The 15,233-nt window shown below is 41.6% G+C and overlaps 1 long non-coding RNA gene across 1 annotated transcript in view; it reads right to left on the bottom strand.

The window, feature by feature from the left end:
* Positions 1-231: 231 nt before the first annotated feature.
* The window catches only part of LOC128842797 (uncharacterized), a 163,875-nt gene continuing 148,873 nt past the window's right edge, over positions 232-15,233 (bottom strand). Inside the window, exons 2-3 of the long non-coding RNA XR_008446120.1 lie at positions 1,363-1,449; positions 232-534 (exon numbers count right to left, since the gene is read on the bottom strand). This is a non-coding gene — a long non-coding RNA (uncharacterized LOC128842797). The remainder of the gene's footprint in view (positions 535-1,362; positions 1,450-15,233) is intronic.

Genomic DNA, 15,233 nt, shown 5'->3' with positions numbered 1-15,233 from the left:
AATTCCTTTTTACCCATTCGGTGCCAAACTCATTGGTAGTGGATGCAGCAAACCAGAGGGCCAAACAACAGTACGCCTGCTCCACTCCAGCCAACAAGGACAGTAAACGCCTGGACCTCTTCGGCCGTAAAGTATATGCATCCTCGACGCTACAATTTCGTATAGCTAATTATACTGCAGTCCTTGCAAAATATGACCACAAAAACTATAATAAATTCATGGATTTTATTGATCACATCCCAGAGCAGAAGAAACAACAATTCACAGCTCTGGTTTCCGAGGGACAAACCATATCACGTACCGCTCTCCAAGCGGCCCTCGATGTAGCTAACACTGCAGCAAGGTCGACCGCCACAGCAGTGGTCATGCGACGGGGTTCATGGCTCTCCTTCTCCTTCTTTCCTCGAGAGGTCCAGAGCACCATTGAAGATCTTCCCTTCAATGGGGAAAAACTTTTTGCCTCCACCACAAACGACGTGCTTCATTCGATGAAGGATGCAAGGGCAACCTTCCGGTCCCTAGGCCTCCAGCAACCTGCGACCAGAAGACGACAATATAGATATCAACCTTATCAACGCCCATGCTACCCCGCATTTACACAACACTCCTATAGACCACAGGAACAACAACAGCAACAACAACGCCAAAGACCAAGATTCCAGCGTCGTCGTCCTAACTCTACAGGGGGGCCGCAACCCCCTCCAACTAATAGGCAGATTTGAAGCATTGGTCGAGGGTTTAGAAAACAGCGTTCCCACTTCAGCCGGCACATCTATCTTTGGACACTGCCTACGACCATTCTCTCATCAATGGCAGAAAATTACATCCGACAAATGGGTCATAGAGGTAGTTACAATTGGATACGCCATCCCCTTCCTCTTCCTCCCTCCCTCCCCGTTCCTCTTCAGGGACCCATCTCACGAGCGACTACTCTTCCAAGAAGTGCAGCATCTCCTTCAACTGGGAGCAGTAGAAACTGTGCCAGAACGTCACAGAGGGAAGGGTTTTTACTCCCATTATTTCTTAACAGAGAAGAAAAATGGGGGATGGCGACCAATCCTCGACCTCAGGCGGCTCAACAAATTTGTCAAAAAGCAAAAGTTCAAGATGGTCACTCTCACCACTATAATCCCGGCGCTGGAGCAAGGCGACTGGTTTTCAGTCCTCGACCTACAGGACGCCTATTTTCATGTGACTATACACCCGTCCCACAGACGATTCCTATGCTTTACTCTCGGCTCCACACATTTCCAATACAGGGTTCTCCCTTTCGGACTGTCCACGGCCCCCCGTGTTTTTTCCAAGATCCTAGCCGTAGTTACAGCCTACCTCAGAAAACAAGGGGTCGTAATATTTCCTTACCTAGACGATTGCCTCCTCAAAGCTTCAACGTTCGACGAAGCTCTCCGATCCATATGACTTACCATCGATTGTTTCCTATCTTTAGGCCTGCAAGTAAACAAAAACAAATCCACATTATACCCCATCCAACATCTGGAGTTCATAGGGGCATACCTCGACTCCCGGACGGGATTGGCATCTCTCCCACCAGACCGCTTCAACTCTATAAGTCAACTGGCCACAAGGATTCGCAACAGTCCCCAGGAGACTGTCCGGGACTGCCTACAAATACTAGGTCACATGGCCTCATGCACCTCCGTCGTCCAAAATGCACGTCTATACATGAGGTGCTTCCAAGCGTGGTTGGCCACAGTGTACAGACCAAATGTGCACCCTCTAAACAAGACTCTCTCCATACCTGTCTGAGTCAAAGATTCTCTACAGTGGTGGACAATTCACTCCAACCTCTGCTCTGGAGTCCCCTTTCTTCAGCAGGCTCCATCCCTCATACTGACGACCGATGCATCTCTGACAGGCTGGGGTGCACAGGTATCTCACGACACAGCCCAGGGACTTTGGTCTTCAACCGAGACCTCTCTCCATATAAATGTCCTAGAATTTCGAGCCATTCACAATGCGTGCCGTCAATTCCTGCCACTGATCAAGAATCAACACGTACGCATAATGACAGACAATATTGCATGCATGTTCTTTGTGAACAGGCAGGGAGGAGCTCGATCCCAGTCTCTGTGCACAGAGGCTATGAAACTCTGGAACTGGTGCAATGTGAACAACATCCGGGTATCAGCCGCCTATCTTCCTGGAGTGATGAATACCACAGCAGACGAACTAAGCAAACGTTTCCCTTGGGATCACGAATGGGAAATAAACGAGCACACCATTCACAACGTATTCCGCATTTGGGACTACCCAGCAATAGACCTCTTTGCAACTGCAAAAAACAAGAAATGTCCCAATTTTTGCTTCAGAGCAGGGCTAGGCAAACATTCCCTGGGAGACGCATTCATATTCCCATGGCACCAAAACTTACTCTAGGTGTTTCCCCCAATACCGGTTCTCAACAGGGTCCTGATAAAAATACGAACAGATGGGGCCAAGGTGATCCTAATTGCCCCATCATGGCCCAGACAGCCCTGGTTTCTGTTTCTCACCAAAATGTCAATTCGACCACCAATCCCCTTGCTTTCATTCTGAACCTCCTATCACAACAACACAGCCGTTTTCTCCGCCCCAACCTATCCATGCTCCACCTCAAAGCATGGTTCCTACATGGTTCTCCCAAAACGAACTAGATTGCTCTGAACAAGTTCAAAGAGTGCTCCTACATAGTAGAACACAATCTACTCACACCACCTATTTACATAAGTGGAAACGATTCACACACTGGTGTTCAGCTAAACAACTTAGTCCCACGTCAGCATCTCTTCCGCTCATACTTGACTATCTATTGGACCTTAAGCAATCCGGCCTTTCTTTCAGCTCCATCAGGGTCCATTTAGCTGCTATTACAACTTTTCATGACAAAATTGATGATACTTCTGTATTTGCTCATCCGATCACCAAGCGCTTCCTCAAGGGACTCCAAACCCTATACCCAGACATTAAACCACCCACCACCCTGTGGGACCTTCATCTAGTTCTATCTTGCCTAACTCAACAACCATTTGAACCCCTAGCCACGTACTCCCTTTTACACCTCTCGATGAAAACAGCATTTTTAGTGGCAATTACCTCCACCAGATGGGCAAGAGAAATAGCAGCTCTTATGGCAGACCCACCATATATGCTATTTTTCAAAGACAAGGTTACCCTCAGGTTACACCCAAATTTTCTTCCTAAGGTACCCTCGTCATTCCACATTAATGAGCCGATACACTTACCGACCTTTTTCCTGAAGCCACATGCGAACTCGTTCAAAGCCTCAATGCATACACTAGACGTACGCAGGGCCTTGTCCTTCTATTTGGATAGAACCAAACCTTTTAGAAATTCTTCCAGACTTTTTCTCTCCATTGTGGAGCATTCCAAAGGTACGCCTATTTCTACCCAGAGACTTTTGAACTGGATTTCTTAGTGCATCCGATTGTGCTATCAGATGAAGAAAGTTACACCTCCAGACGGAATCAGAACACACTCCACTAGATCTATGGCTGCCTCTGTAGCATTCTTACACAAAGTTCCCCTGGCTCATATCTGTAAAGCAGCTACCTGGTCCTCTGAGCACACATTTGTTAAACACTATGCCCTTACTCAAGGCCCTCTATCTGATATACGTTTGGGCAGGGCTGTACTATCAACAGCGTTCCTTTCAGATCCGAAGTCCCTACCTCCTTAAGATACATGGCTTTTAAGTCACCTGGAGTGGAGCACCCACAGGGACACTCATCTCGAAGAACGTCAGTTACTGCACAGGGTGAGTAACCTCCTCTTTACATGTCTGTCTGTCTTACCTAAAGTCTTACGATTCCCTGATGTTCACATAGGCAGGTCTAACGTCATCAGACATTGTCAGTGTGTGTGTGGAGCAGGAGGCAGTGTCCTTGAATCTCGGTCTGGTTCCCTTGACCATTAACCACCTTTTCTTGAGAAAGTGAGCCTTTTAAACCTGATGCCGCTCTTCTGTTCTTCTGTGCTCCTTGGCTTTGACCCTTCTCAAAACCAGTAGGCTCTGCAGGAAATGGAGTGGAATCCTCAGAGCCAATGGTGCCAGCCTTGTCCTTTAACAACTCTCAGATGTTTGCTGAGAGGTGGCTTATTTTGAGCCATTCTTTTCCTTCCTACCTCTTTTTTCAGTCAGACTCCTGTTGTGTTAAATCAATATGGTCATACAGAAAACACTCCAACATACAGTATTGATAAATGATTACAGAGCAGTTCCAAATCCAGATACCATCTGTTAACCCTCAATCATTTCTCCCAACATAGATGTAACAGGGCATAAAAATCTATCAGATTAGACATGTAGCATCCTGAAGATGAGGATTTGGGATCTTTTCCAAATTAGTAGCAGATTTATACAATTTACAGGATATTCCTGGTTTTATGTTCTGACCTCCTGAATCAACATTGCTGATGTTTTATAGAGGTGTCCAAATTTTGACTCAACTTTTGAAAATTGGGACCCTAATGTCTCTTGCCTCAATTTCTCTCTCTAGACAATACTATTTGCTTACCTCACAGGGTGTGTTGAGATGAACATTTCTGGCAAAACATTTTGAGATCCTCAAATGGAAGGGATTATGGAAGTGCAAACTCTTATGTTCAGGAATCTCTGTATAACTTGTTCACATGGGACAAGAACGGGAAACACCAAAAGAGCTCTTACAGCTTTTCCAAAAATGGGTAAAGATTCCTTTAGTGATGCCAGTTAGTCATCAAAAGCAATTTCTTTATAAGAGTAACAGGAAATATTAAAGAGGAACCCCTACCAACCGGACACACTGAATGTGCCTAAGGAATGGCTCTATGGTGAAATCATAGATGAAACCAAATCACAAAGTTTGGATCCAGACTTTTCCCAAGTTCAAAGGATTTGGGGTTCGGGTTATTGTGAATGATACATTTCAGACCGGACCGAACAATTCAAAATCTAACTTTCTTTAAGATTGGGTATCTTCTGATCAGAGTGCACATACAGACCCATCTATAGTCCAAATGAACTCAAGAGGTTCTTATAGCTTTGATAAGCAGGTGTTACTTTTGAAGGCCTATCCAAGTCAAACTGTTGCACCTTATAATATACCCATTACTAATACTAAATTGTGGCATAAGGTTTTCTAAGAAACATTTCTACTGTTTCTTCTCCTTGAATCTCCTGCAATGTCATGACTTTATTGGGGGGTGGATACAAAGCTCACAGCCTCCCAGGGTGCAGAAGCCCACCCTCAGATGCTGTTGACTTTGTTGCTCATTCTGTTGGCGTCTCCCTGGCTTTTTTAATTTCTCTTCCCTGCTGAGTTACATAATGAATGTTCTCCGAACTCCCACACTCTCCACCCATCCACCCACCCTCTCTCTCCCCCAGCTAAAAATAGAAAGGAAGAAAGCTAACTTGTTGGAAGGCTTTACACAATGCTGCCGAATTGCATTGCAAAATAAATAAAATAAATCCACACATTCTGTAAACATTTCTGGATTTGCCATAAATGTATCAGCAGAAAAGCAAAACAGTTGTGTCCCAGCTTAAATACCTGCAACCTCAGTCTAAAAGAATGCTTGTCCACTAGGAGCTGATCTGCGAACACCAAACCTATATTCTGTAGATCAAATAGCTGTCAGATGGTAATAGATGGGGTTGGTTGAAAAAACCCAAACACTTTTGTATGGGGAAGGGGATGGAGAGGAGGGAGTTATCTAAAGTCAAATTGAAAATTTTCCAATATTTTAATTATTTTTTTTTAAATCAGCTCTAGGAATGACTTTTGATTACCTCCAAGCTGGGTTGGATTTCAACTGGTGATCTAGAGGTGAAAGGTTTGTATGCCGTTAGCAGCTCCTGGAGCCAGCCAATTCTCATCCTTGCTATTTTGAAGGCATTTTTCACTTGTGTAATAAATTGATGGAAATTGCATGTCTTTCTCATGTTAGAATTGGCTGACCAAGAATTCTGAACCCTGAGACCCTGTATCTGAACACTCAGTAGAATGCACTGTGGCTATGTTGTAGATATTTTTCTTGCCTAGTATATGTTACTGTTTCTTCAAATTCATGTGTGGTTCTTGAACTGACCATACTGCAGAAACTTTTGATATCTTCCCAGAATCCCAGTACTTTTGGACTGTCAAGAGTAAAGGAAGTGTAATCTGGCAAGTATGTCCTTTACAATTAAGCTTTGCAAGCATATATTGCAACAGTGGAAGAACTGGTGAAAATTGATATTTTCAATGGATTATCAAAAAAACAAAAGCATGATGTTTTTGCACTAATTCTTCTTTGGTGAAAACTAATATTTTCCTCTCCATTCACATCTCACAGAAAAAACTAGTTAAGCTTGGCTTGAGAAAATCTTTTTTTTTTTTTTCCCCCTGGAGCTGCCTACACGCACACAAAAGTTGTGTTTAGGTAAGGTATTTCCTAAACCAATGGTGGCTGTAAGGTTCTTGAGATCAAGCTAAGTTGCTATTTGGCTGCTACTTTTGGGAGACAGAACAGGTAGGCAGTTGCCTCTATCTATTTCACATACATAACTCTGTACTTCCTAGTTTGAGTGATTTGTTAAAGCAAGTGAATTACACACAGTACTGGTTCCTGGCAGATCATTGTCAGCTGTAGAACCAGACCACCTGAAAAGATATGAAAATGTTTACAAATTCAAGAATGCTCAACCTGTTACAACCTCACTACTATGGCACTTGAGTCTAAATGTTTGTGTACGCATTGTAAAGCACTTTACAAAGCACAGTATTATCCCCATTTCAGAGATGGGTATTCCAAATTACACAGAAGCTAACAGCCAAACCACCAGAAGTGTTCGTTAATTTTGTGTGCCCATTATGAGACACGTCAGTGCCTCAATTTTTCACTAATTTTGAAAACAACAAGGAGTCCAGTGCCACCTTAAAGACTAACAGATTTATTTGGGCATAAGCTTTCATGGGTAAAAAATATGTGAAGAAGTGGTGTATTACCCACAAAAGCTTATGTCCAAATAAATCTGCAAGTCTTTAAAGTGCCACCGGACTCCTTGTTGTTTTTGTGGATACAGACTAACACGGTTACCCCCTGATACTTGTCCCTAATTTTGGCAATTCAAAGTTGACCACCTAAAAACTGAGGCACTCTAGCAGTTCTAAAAATTTGTGCCTAGCTTACTAGCTCCAGGCCATTCAGATATTTCTGATGCCCTGTATTCCTAACGACTGGGCCACACTGCCTCCCCACAAGGTAGTGATCTAAAGTAGATTTTAAAAGGAAGGAGGTGTCTGAATACTAGTTCTGTGCTTTTTTTCTGGACTATTTCCACACCAGAACCATTCGGTGCAGAGTTGGAGATGCCATGGTACCTGTGCAGAGTTCACTTTGTAGCAGGGGACAATTCTGAAGTTGTTATGTGGTTTCTCATGTAGTTTTACAGTTCTGTCCACAAACAAAGCAAAAATCAGATAACTCCCAGAGCCTTAGCCCACATTCTGGAAATAGGCTAGTAAAGACTTTTCTTAGCCTTTCCTTCTTCTCATACAATTGAGGCAACATCATGCTTATGGTATTGTTGTTTATGATGCTGCTATACCCTTGGAAAATTTTCCTGGTCATTTTTAAATGCTGGTTGTTACTGACATTCCTTTTCAACACTTGAAGTGCATGCTGCTTATTTCCCCCCAATATGACCTAGATTTTTTTAAAAATTCATAGTCGAGAAAAAGGCTTTTCATGGTTTAAAACAGTGCAAGGAGTTAAAAGCACTGTGACTGAGTTACCCGGGGCTACATCTTAACGAGTTTACACAAAATCAGAGTCCAATTATACACTGTGTTTGTTATCAACTACAATGAGAAGATAAGAAGTAAAGAACGGCCCAGAGGGTAGGGATTGCATATGCTATCGTGGTTGGTGGTAAAAACAACATCGATTACATTTGAATTTTGTTTTTAAATTTAAAGGGAAATCTCACAGTTTTGCTCCTTGGGATTCAAATAAAGAGTTGGTGTTTGGGCTTAAGATTCTCTAAGCCATTTTGTCTTTCATTAATCACAGTATTCTGTAACAAATATAGGATTTTCAGAGAACACCAAGCAGCAATCATTGTGACAGCCAGTTCAGATTTTTTGGGTCGAAGAAAAATATTTTTTCTGTGGTCGTCTTACTAATTTGGAATTATTTTGCTGAATCCTTACAGTGCGTGTATGTGCGTGCGTGTGCATACTTTTGCCACTCACTGCTTTTGTAGGCATCAGTAATTCTTTGTGTAGAAAATCACTGCCTGGCCTGGAGAATATATTGTAGCTTTGTCTAATTCAAAACTTTGCAATACATGTTGCCCCATTTGGTACACGGTTCATTTTGAGAAGAGAGAGGCTCACAAGAGACAGGAACTGTGATTTTTTTTTTTTTAAATGAGGCTGTTCCTGAATTTTTGGTCTTCGTAAGTCAGCAACAGTATAAGGCCTCTTGTTATTGACAATTCATCTGGGTTGGCTAGCCTATGGTTTGTTTTTCAATATGGGATGCCAAGGAATATCTTTCTCATAGATAGCCAGTGAACAATAGGAGGAACTGAAAGAAGAAATATCAGGGCCTACATGTTTTTTACCACTAGTCTTGATTACTGCAACTCACCTTACTTGGAACTAACTGTGAAAATCAGCTGAAAGCTTTGGTTAGATTTGAACTTGGTTGTTGGACACCTCCTGTGTTGGGCCATCCATCAAGAATCTCCCTCAGGTGTTTGCACGTTTTACAATGCCTGTCAATCTACCCCCACCCCCACCCCGAAGAGCCTCTGTGTCTCTCATACCACATTCATTATCTGTATTAAGATGGCATCTGATGCTTCCATTGTACTAGGTACTGTACAGACTTAAGTCCCACTTCTGCAAACTCAGGCATATGTGTAATTTTGCTGACATCAATAGACGTAAGGGTCGTCATGATGGAAGTCAGAGACTGAAAGAACAGTCCTTGCTCCCAAAAAGTAAAAATTTAATTTTAAACAGGTTGCAACAGTGATTATAAGAAAGTGTAGGAAGAAGGGCAGAGGGAGCAACAATAACAACTTGTTAACATAGGCCAGCTATGTCCACCAGTAGGTAAGTGAGATATTGTGCTCACTGTTTAAGCTGTGCCCTCAATGGGTGAATTTCAAAGAAACCAGAGGTATGTCATTTTCTGTAGCCATCCTCTGACTCTGGAATTTCCTGCTGACAGAAATACTCCTAAACCTAAACTTGGCCACTATTACAGCAGATTACATTACAAGAATAATAATTTTGTCTAGGTTTTCTGCCACCAGCTCTGGAGTCCCAAGATAGGTTTTCTCTATCATCTGCTCATTAAAGTTGTGACACTGCTCCCTACGTATGGGAATGTTAGTGGATCTCAAATCATGTGGTGTGTGCCCGGGTTCCATGGTGATGGCAAGATATAAATACACCTAATTGTAATGTAATTGCAATGTCTGTCTTCAGTACTGGCTTCTCAAGTATTTAATACCTTACCTTATTTAAGGGTTTGATTTCCCACCCCCTTATATTCCCCACCCCCCTTGTTTTCACTTAGCCAGTCTGCAAAAATGACTGACTCTAACATTCGGACTAGACTCTGAAAAAGCAGCCACCAGAGGAGTGACTGTGGGTTAAACTGAGCCTGAGACCATACCAGTTTGACAAGCCACAGTTATTTCAGTGCTCTTCCTCCTCTTGGGGTTCATGCTCCATTGCCACTAAGGAAAAGCCCTTCTGTTTGTACAGACATGCTCTGAGAAAGCCACATGCCACGCTGAATGGATGATGTGTTTCTGGTTTTAAAAAAATGCTCTCCAGTATATTTCATCTAAAGTATCACAGAAGAACATTTATCGTAACACCAAAAAAGCAAACTAACTCCCTCTCCCCAAAGCCCATAAAATATAACCCAAGGCTTGTTGTTCTGCCTTTCATTCCAGAAGTAATGAATTATGCAGACTATTTTGTCCTCGGTGCTCTCTGTGGAGCATAGCTAGGGTACCAAAGGAATTATTTCACATTAACTATAGACATTCATGGTCAATATCATCAAGATGGTGCACATCATCTTAGATAGTAGAATTCTCCAGTACTTGCCTAGGAACAAATATGCGTCTGCTCTTGTATCTATAAGGACAATTCTAAACAATGCGTATGTGTCTAGGGAAAAAAAAAGATATTCTGACATTTGCATTAAAACAGAATATTTGAAGCTAAGTAAACTCATTTACAGACACAGAATCAACAACTGTGCTGCAAACATGCAAATCTAGAGGCACCATCTACATAGTCAGTACAGTGTCAGATATATGCAAATTTAACAGTTACAAAGAGCCTTTGTAAGACTGCTGAGTGCTGGCATGGTGAAGTCAGAGATCCAAGTCTTACATAACCGCATGGGGGTATGCCCAGCAGGAGTGTTGTAAAAAAGAATGTAAAGGCACTACACCCAATTTCCAGTTAGTACATTTCAAAAGACTGGGAAAAACAACCATTGAATGCCCTACAACACATTTTAAGAAAGAGGTGATGGACGTATTTAGGGCAAAATCCTGATGTATAATATGGCTGCTTTTCAGTATTCTGGAAACACAGAGGCACTACTGCAATATAAATGTTAAATGACAAACAATCCTGATAGCAAAATGTCCCTAACAGGCAGGATGGGGGAATGCCTAGCAGGCACAGAGCCAGGATAATTCTACACCTTCCTTTCCTACCACTTTACCCGCACAAAGGGGAGGAGCAGGTATGGCTGAAACACTGTTGTGGTCCAGCAACACCTGATCGATGTAACAGCCCCTTGGGGCAATAATCAGTCAGTGTGGGTTAGTGCAGCGTTGCGACTGCTGTAACTTACACTAAAGAAATGGCTATCTCTCTTGCAAATCCTAGGAATTGAAAGAGTACAACGGTGGCTTACAGCTTCTCCTCCCCTCCCTTCATGTTCTACACCAAAAGCAGCTTAGGTGAACCCAAAGAGTGGGGCTGTACTGTTAGGAATAAAGATTAACATTTTTGTGTTTCTCTGTCTAAAAAGCTTGCTCGTTTCTTAACATTTACTATTCTGGTGTTTTTACCAATTTAGTTTCTGTGGCTTTATCTCTGTCTTTGTCTGACAATTTTCTGTTCAGCTAGCTCACCAATGTAGTAATTGCCAAAATAATGACTGAGAAATGAAGTCCTCCTTACAAATAGCATTATTTTTGTTACTGTTCTCCCCATAATGCTTGAAAGCAGCCCTTGGTAATAAAATGAACATAGTAAACCATTTATTATTTTACATAAAACTATCAGTATAAAATATCTTGGCTCCAGAAAACAAAACAAAACAAAAAAACCAGCCCCTCCCACCACCACCACCACTTTGGTGATATACATTGTTGGCTTCCTTAAACACAATGAAAGCAAAGCTTCCAGTTCCTCTGAGGTATGATTCCATGAAGATAGTAGTTTGTCCAGAGGCCTCAAACTGCGATTTGAGCTGAATAAAAATCTCCTTAACTATTTTGGTTAAATGATCTCAAAATTAGTGATAAAATGGTGACAAAAATGTCCTTGATTTTTCAAAGGCATCATTTACCCTTTTGCATGTTTTAAACCAGTCCCAAAAGAACGTGAAATTATTTATTCTACTTTACAGGAGGCTTTTTTTTCCACACAAAAGATGCCAACATCTGGTGGTTCATTTATGATTAGTTCTAAAACAAAGCAACTAATTTATTCTGATGAGTGAGACAGTCATGCCATGCTGTATCCCTTTCCTGGCAATCTCCCCAAAGCACTCTATAGAAAAGAAGAAAAAAACTGCTAAGACGACAAACTTTTGAACACAGGGAGATAACTGATGTATTTGGGTTTTTTTTCCTTGTGTCATGTGGGAGATGTTTCTTTTAGCTGACTTTTGAGGGTAAAAGTACTTGGGCTTGCAGTTTATTTTCAGTGGTGTCATGAGAACGTTTTATGCAAGGTTAGTTACAGTGGTTCATACTTCTCAGCTAATTCTTCAGCTGGTGTAAATCAGTATAACTTCGATAGTTTATACCAGTTTAGGATTGGGTCCACTGTGTTTTGCTTTCCTCTCAAGTTGGATAATTTGGAGACATACACATGACTGGCATCTGAGGAGAATCAGATTATTGTAATTCAATGACTGTACTAGAAGGTTAGAAGGACTAATGCTTTGCCAATTACATCCAACCTTTCTTTTATGGGACTTTCCAATCAATGTGGGCAAATTGGGGGCGGGGAATGAGGTTATTGCCTTTCTTGGCCTTTTGGCTAAGATCATGTGCTGTATCCATTTAATTTCTGACAGGTCTTCTGGTAGGAAACTGTATCATGGATTAGATGATCTAATAGGTGATCCTATTAGAATGTGAGAGACAGAATTTCTCAGGTTTTCATTTGTGTGACAGATTGTAAGAAAAAGTACAGAAAATGACTTAATTTCACATGCTTCTGTAGCTAAGGCAAAAGATGAGAAATCAGGATATGTGTGTTCTATTTATCTACACGTTTATACCATACTCATCATTATTATGTTGAGTATGCTGAACACCTAGGGTATATTCCCAGGTGTTCCACAGACTTCCAGTGTGACCTTTGGCAAGTTATTTGGGTTGAAATTTTCCAAAGTGCCATCTAATTTAGGGGTACCTCAATTTTTCAGGTGCACAGATTGGAAGACAATGGAATCACTGGAAGCTGCAGGTGCTCAGCCCCTCTGAAAATCGGGCCCTTAGGCATCTCAAGTCAGGGGTACACAGTTAATTAGTGGGCACTTTTGAATAATTTAGTCTTACCTCCTGTGTGGCCTTAACATCCTTCAGTTTTCCCATTTTTCAAAAAGAGGTAATGTTCTTTCCCTACCCCAAAAGGGGATCTGAGGCTTATTTAAAATAATGTTTGTAAAGTGCTTCAAAAACTGTGATGGAATACAATGTTGTGTGTGCAATTAATTATTTATTCTTATTATTGTGGTGCCAGTGATCATAGTGGGGAAAGAGAAATGCCAAAAATGATCTTAAAACTCAATATCTGGTAAGGTTTCTCTTTGGAGACTACATTTATATTATATAAAATATAAAAAAAGAATTCCTTTGTCCTCAGTTTTCACTTATATTATTCTAAAGCTCATTCTTCTTAAATAATACAGAGAATTTTCTTCCTCGTTGTTTCTTGCTAGACTGCTTATTTCCTTAGTCTGAGAATTACTATTTCAGTTTAGCATGAAAGATTTTATTGCCCACTCAGAGCAGCAGTCTTTGTCCAAGAAAATAACCAGACATTTTGGCTGGCTGAAGTCTGGCTAAAGCCTGAGAAAGCCCTCTCACCATTGACCATTAATCCAGAAGCATGTCCTTGCTAGGCAGGGTGCTTAATTCTCCCTCCCCTGGGGAGACTACTCTGAAGTGCATTCCACTGTCTAACAGGCGAGATGGAGAAAGCTGCAGTAAATAATAGGCAATTCCTAAACTGGTCAGCAGTGCTAGGAATTAAATCTTAGCCTGTCATTTGCAGCAGGCTCTATGCTACACTCCAGCCTCATACTCTGTGGTACTCCAAAGGCAGCTGAACCTGCTGGGGTTGGGTTTCTGCCTTCTTGTAACACCAAGAGTTCTAATGTGCTGCCTGGAAATATTTCCCATCAAGTTTGTTTTCTAATTCAAGCAATAGACATTGTCCTTGTGATGTGAAGCTGATGCTGTTATATGACTGAGGAGGGAGGATGGTGTGGGAGAACAGCAAAGGTGGTATAAAGCTTCCCACTGAGTTACCCCAATCCGAAAGCTGCTGTGTGTTGGTATGGCCCCCTGCTGTAAATTAGAGCAGCTCTCAGTCTGCTCTAACTTCCTCTGGCTGTTACCATTCTTAAGGAGCTGGAATCACAGGCAGGGGTTGATGTAGGCATTTCCTGACCATGTCCCCTTTACTCTGGCAACACCAACTCTAAATAAGAGGCAATAGTATCCTATACATTATCTCTACAGCAGTAGAAAATGCCTCATGCACTGGGGTGATCCATCTGGGGCCAGAAACAATAAGTCTGCAGCTACAATAAGCAGGTGGTGTGGTATAAAGGATCTGCTCCACAACAGAGGATCTGGGGCAGTATATTCAAGCTACTGCTAGCATCAGTCCTTCATTCCAGTTTACCTTAACAAATAACACTTACTCTGTACATATTGAAAAAGATACCAAGTAGAAATTTAAAATATGTTTCTGCTTGATTATAAATGCTGATCATTTCTGCTGCAGTAAAAACCTTTAGAGTGACATTAAATCATAGCATTTGAAGAGCAACTGGGGGACGGGGAGAGAAAACTATCATCTCTTCAAATTTGCATAGCTCACTTCAAAAGTAAAATTGATAAAGTAATAGGTATGTCATATATTTGCAATATTTAGCATTTCTAAGGGCCCAAATCCTATTTCCTTTACTTATATCTATTTGGGTATATGAATCCGAAGTCAATGGGAGTTTTGCCCTAGTAAAGACTAAGAAAGGACTGCAGAACATGCCTAGCTCTCTCTCACACTGTATATATAGAAACCTGTGCCCTGCCTAATCCTCCTGAAACTTTTCCAACTTTTGTTCATTTCTCAGGCTCTAGCTCTTGTTTGTTTTGACACTATCCCTTTAATTTAGCATAGCCTCCCTCTTCCTATTGCCAAGCCTCTTTACTCCCCTCCATCAAATTTCTCCTTAAAACCCACTTTCTTTCTCCCCAGGCTTTCCATTCCCAGGGCCCCAAATCCTGCAAAATGCTGAGTATCTCCTGCAATGCATTTCAGTGGCAGTCAGGCATGCTGAGAGTCTAGTAGTAATGGGTCCTAAATTATTACAGTTGAAATATGGGGCATCTAAGTCCCTTGGTCTGCTCCAACTCTTGTGCCTTCATTGTTGAGGCCTTCATTTGGTTGAGATTGCAAGCTCCTTTTGTCTAGGCTTTGGGTCTGTAAAGCACTGAACTAAGCTATGGCACCATATAAGAAATAAACAAAAATGCATATTTTTAATTTTAGCTTGAATAGTCCCATATTCTTCTCACTGTGTTATAAACCCTGCACAGTCAGGACACCTTACATTCGGAGCTTTAAGAGAAATGCTGCCCTTGTGTTCAGATCATTTTCATCTGCCACTACAACCTCTGATGGATAGTTCTGTGAAGTCGTGCCAAAACAACTTATTTGAGAAAACACTGTGTT

Source organism: Malaclemys terrapin, chromosome 9, assembly GCF_027887155.1.
Source record: "Malaclemys terrapin pileata isolate rMalTer1 chromosome 9, rMalTer1.hap1, whole genome shotgun sequence".
Classification (NCBI taxonomy): Eukaryota; Metazoa; Chordata; order Testudines; family Emydidae; genus Malaclemys; species Malaclemys terrapin.
This window is presented reverse-complemented; position numbering and strand designations above follow the sequence as displayed.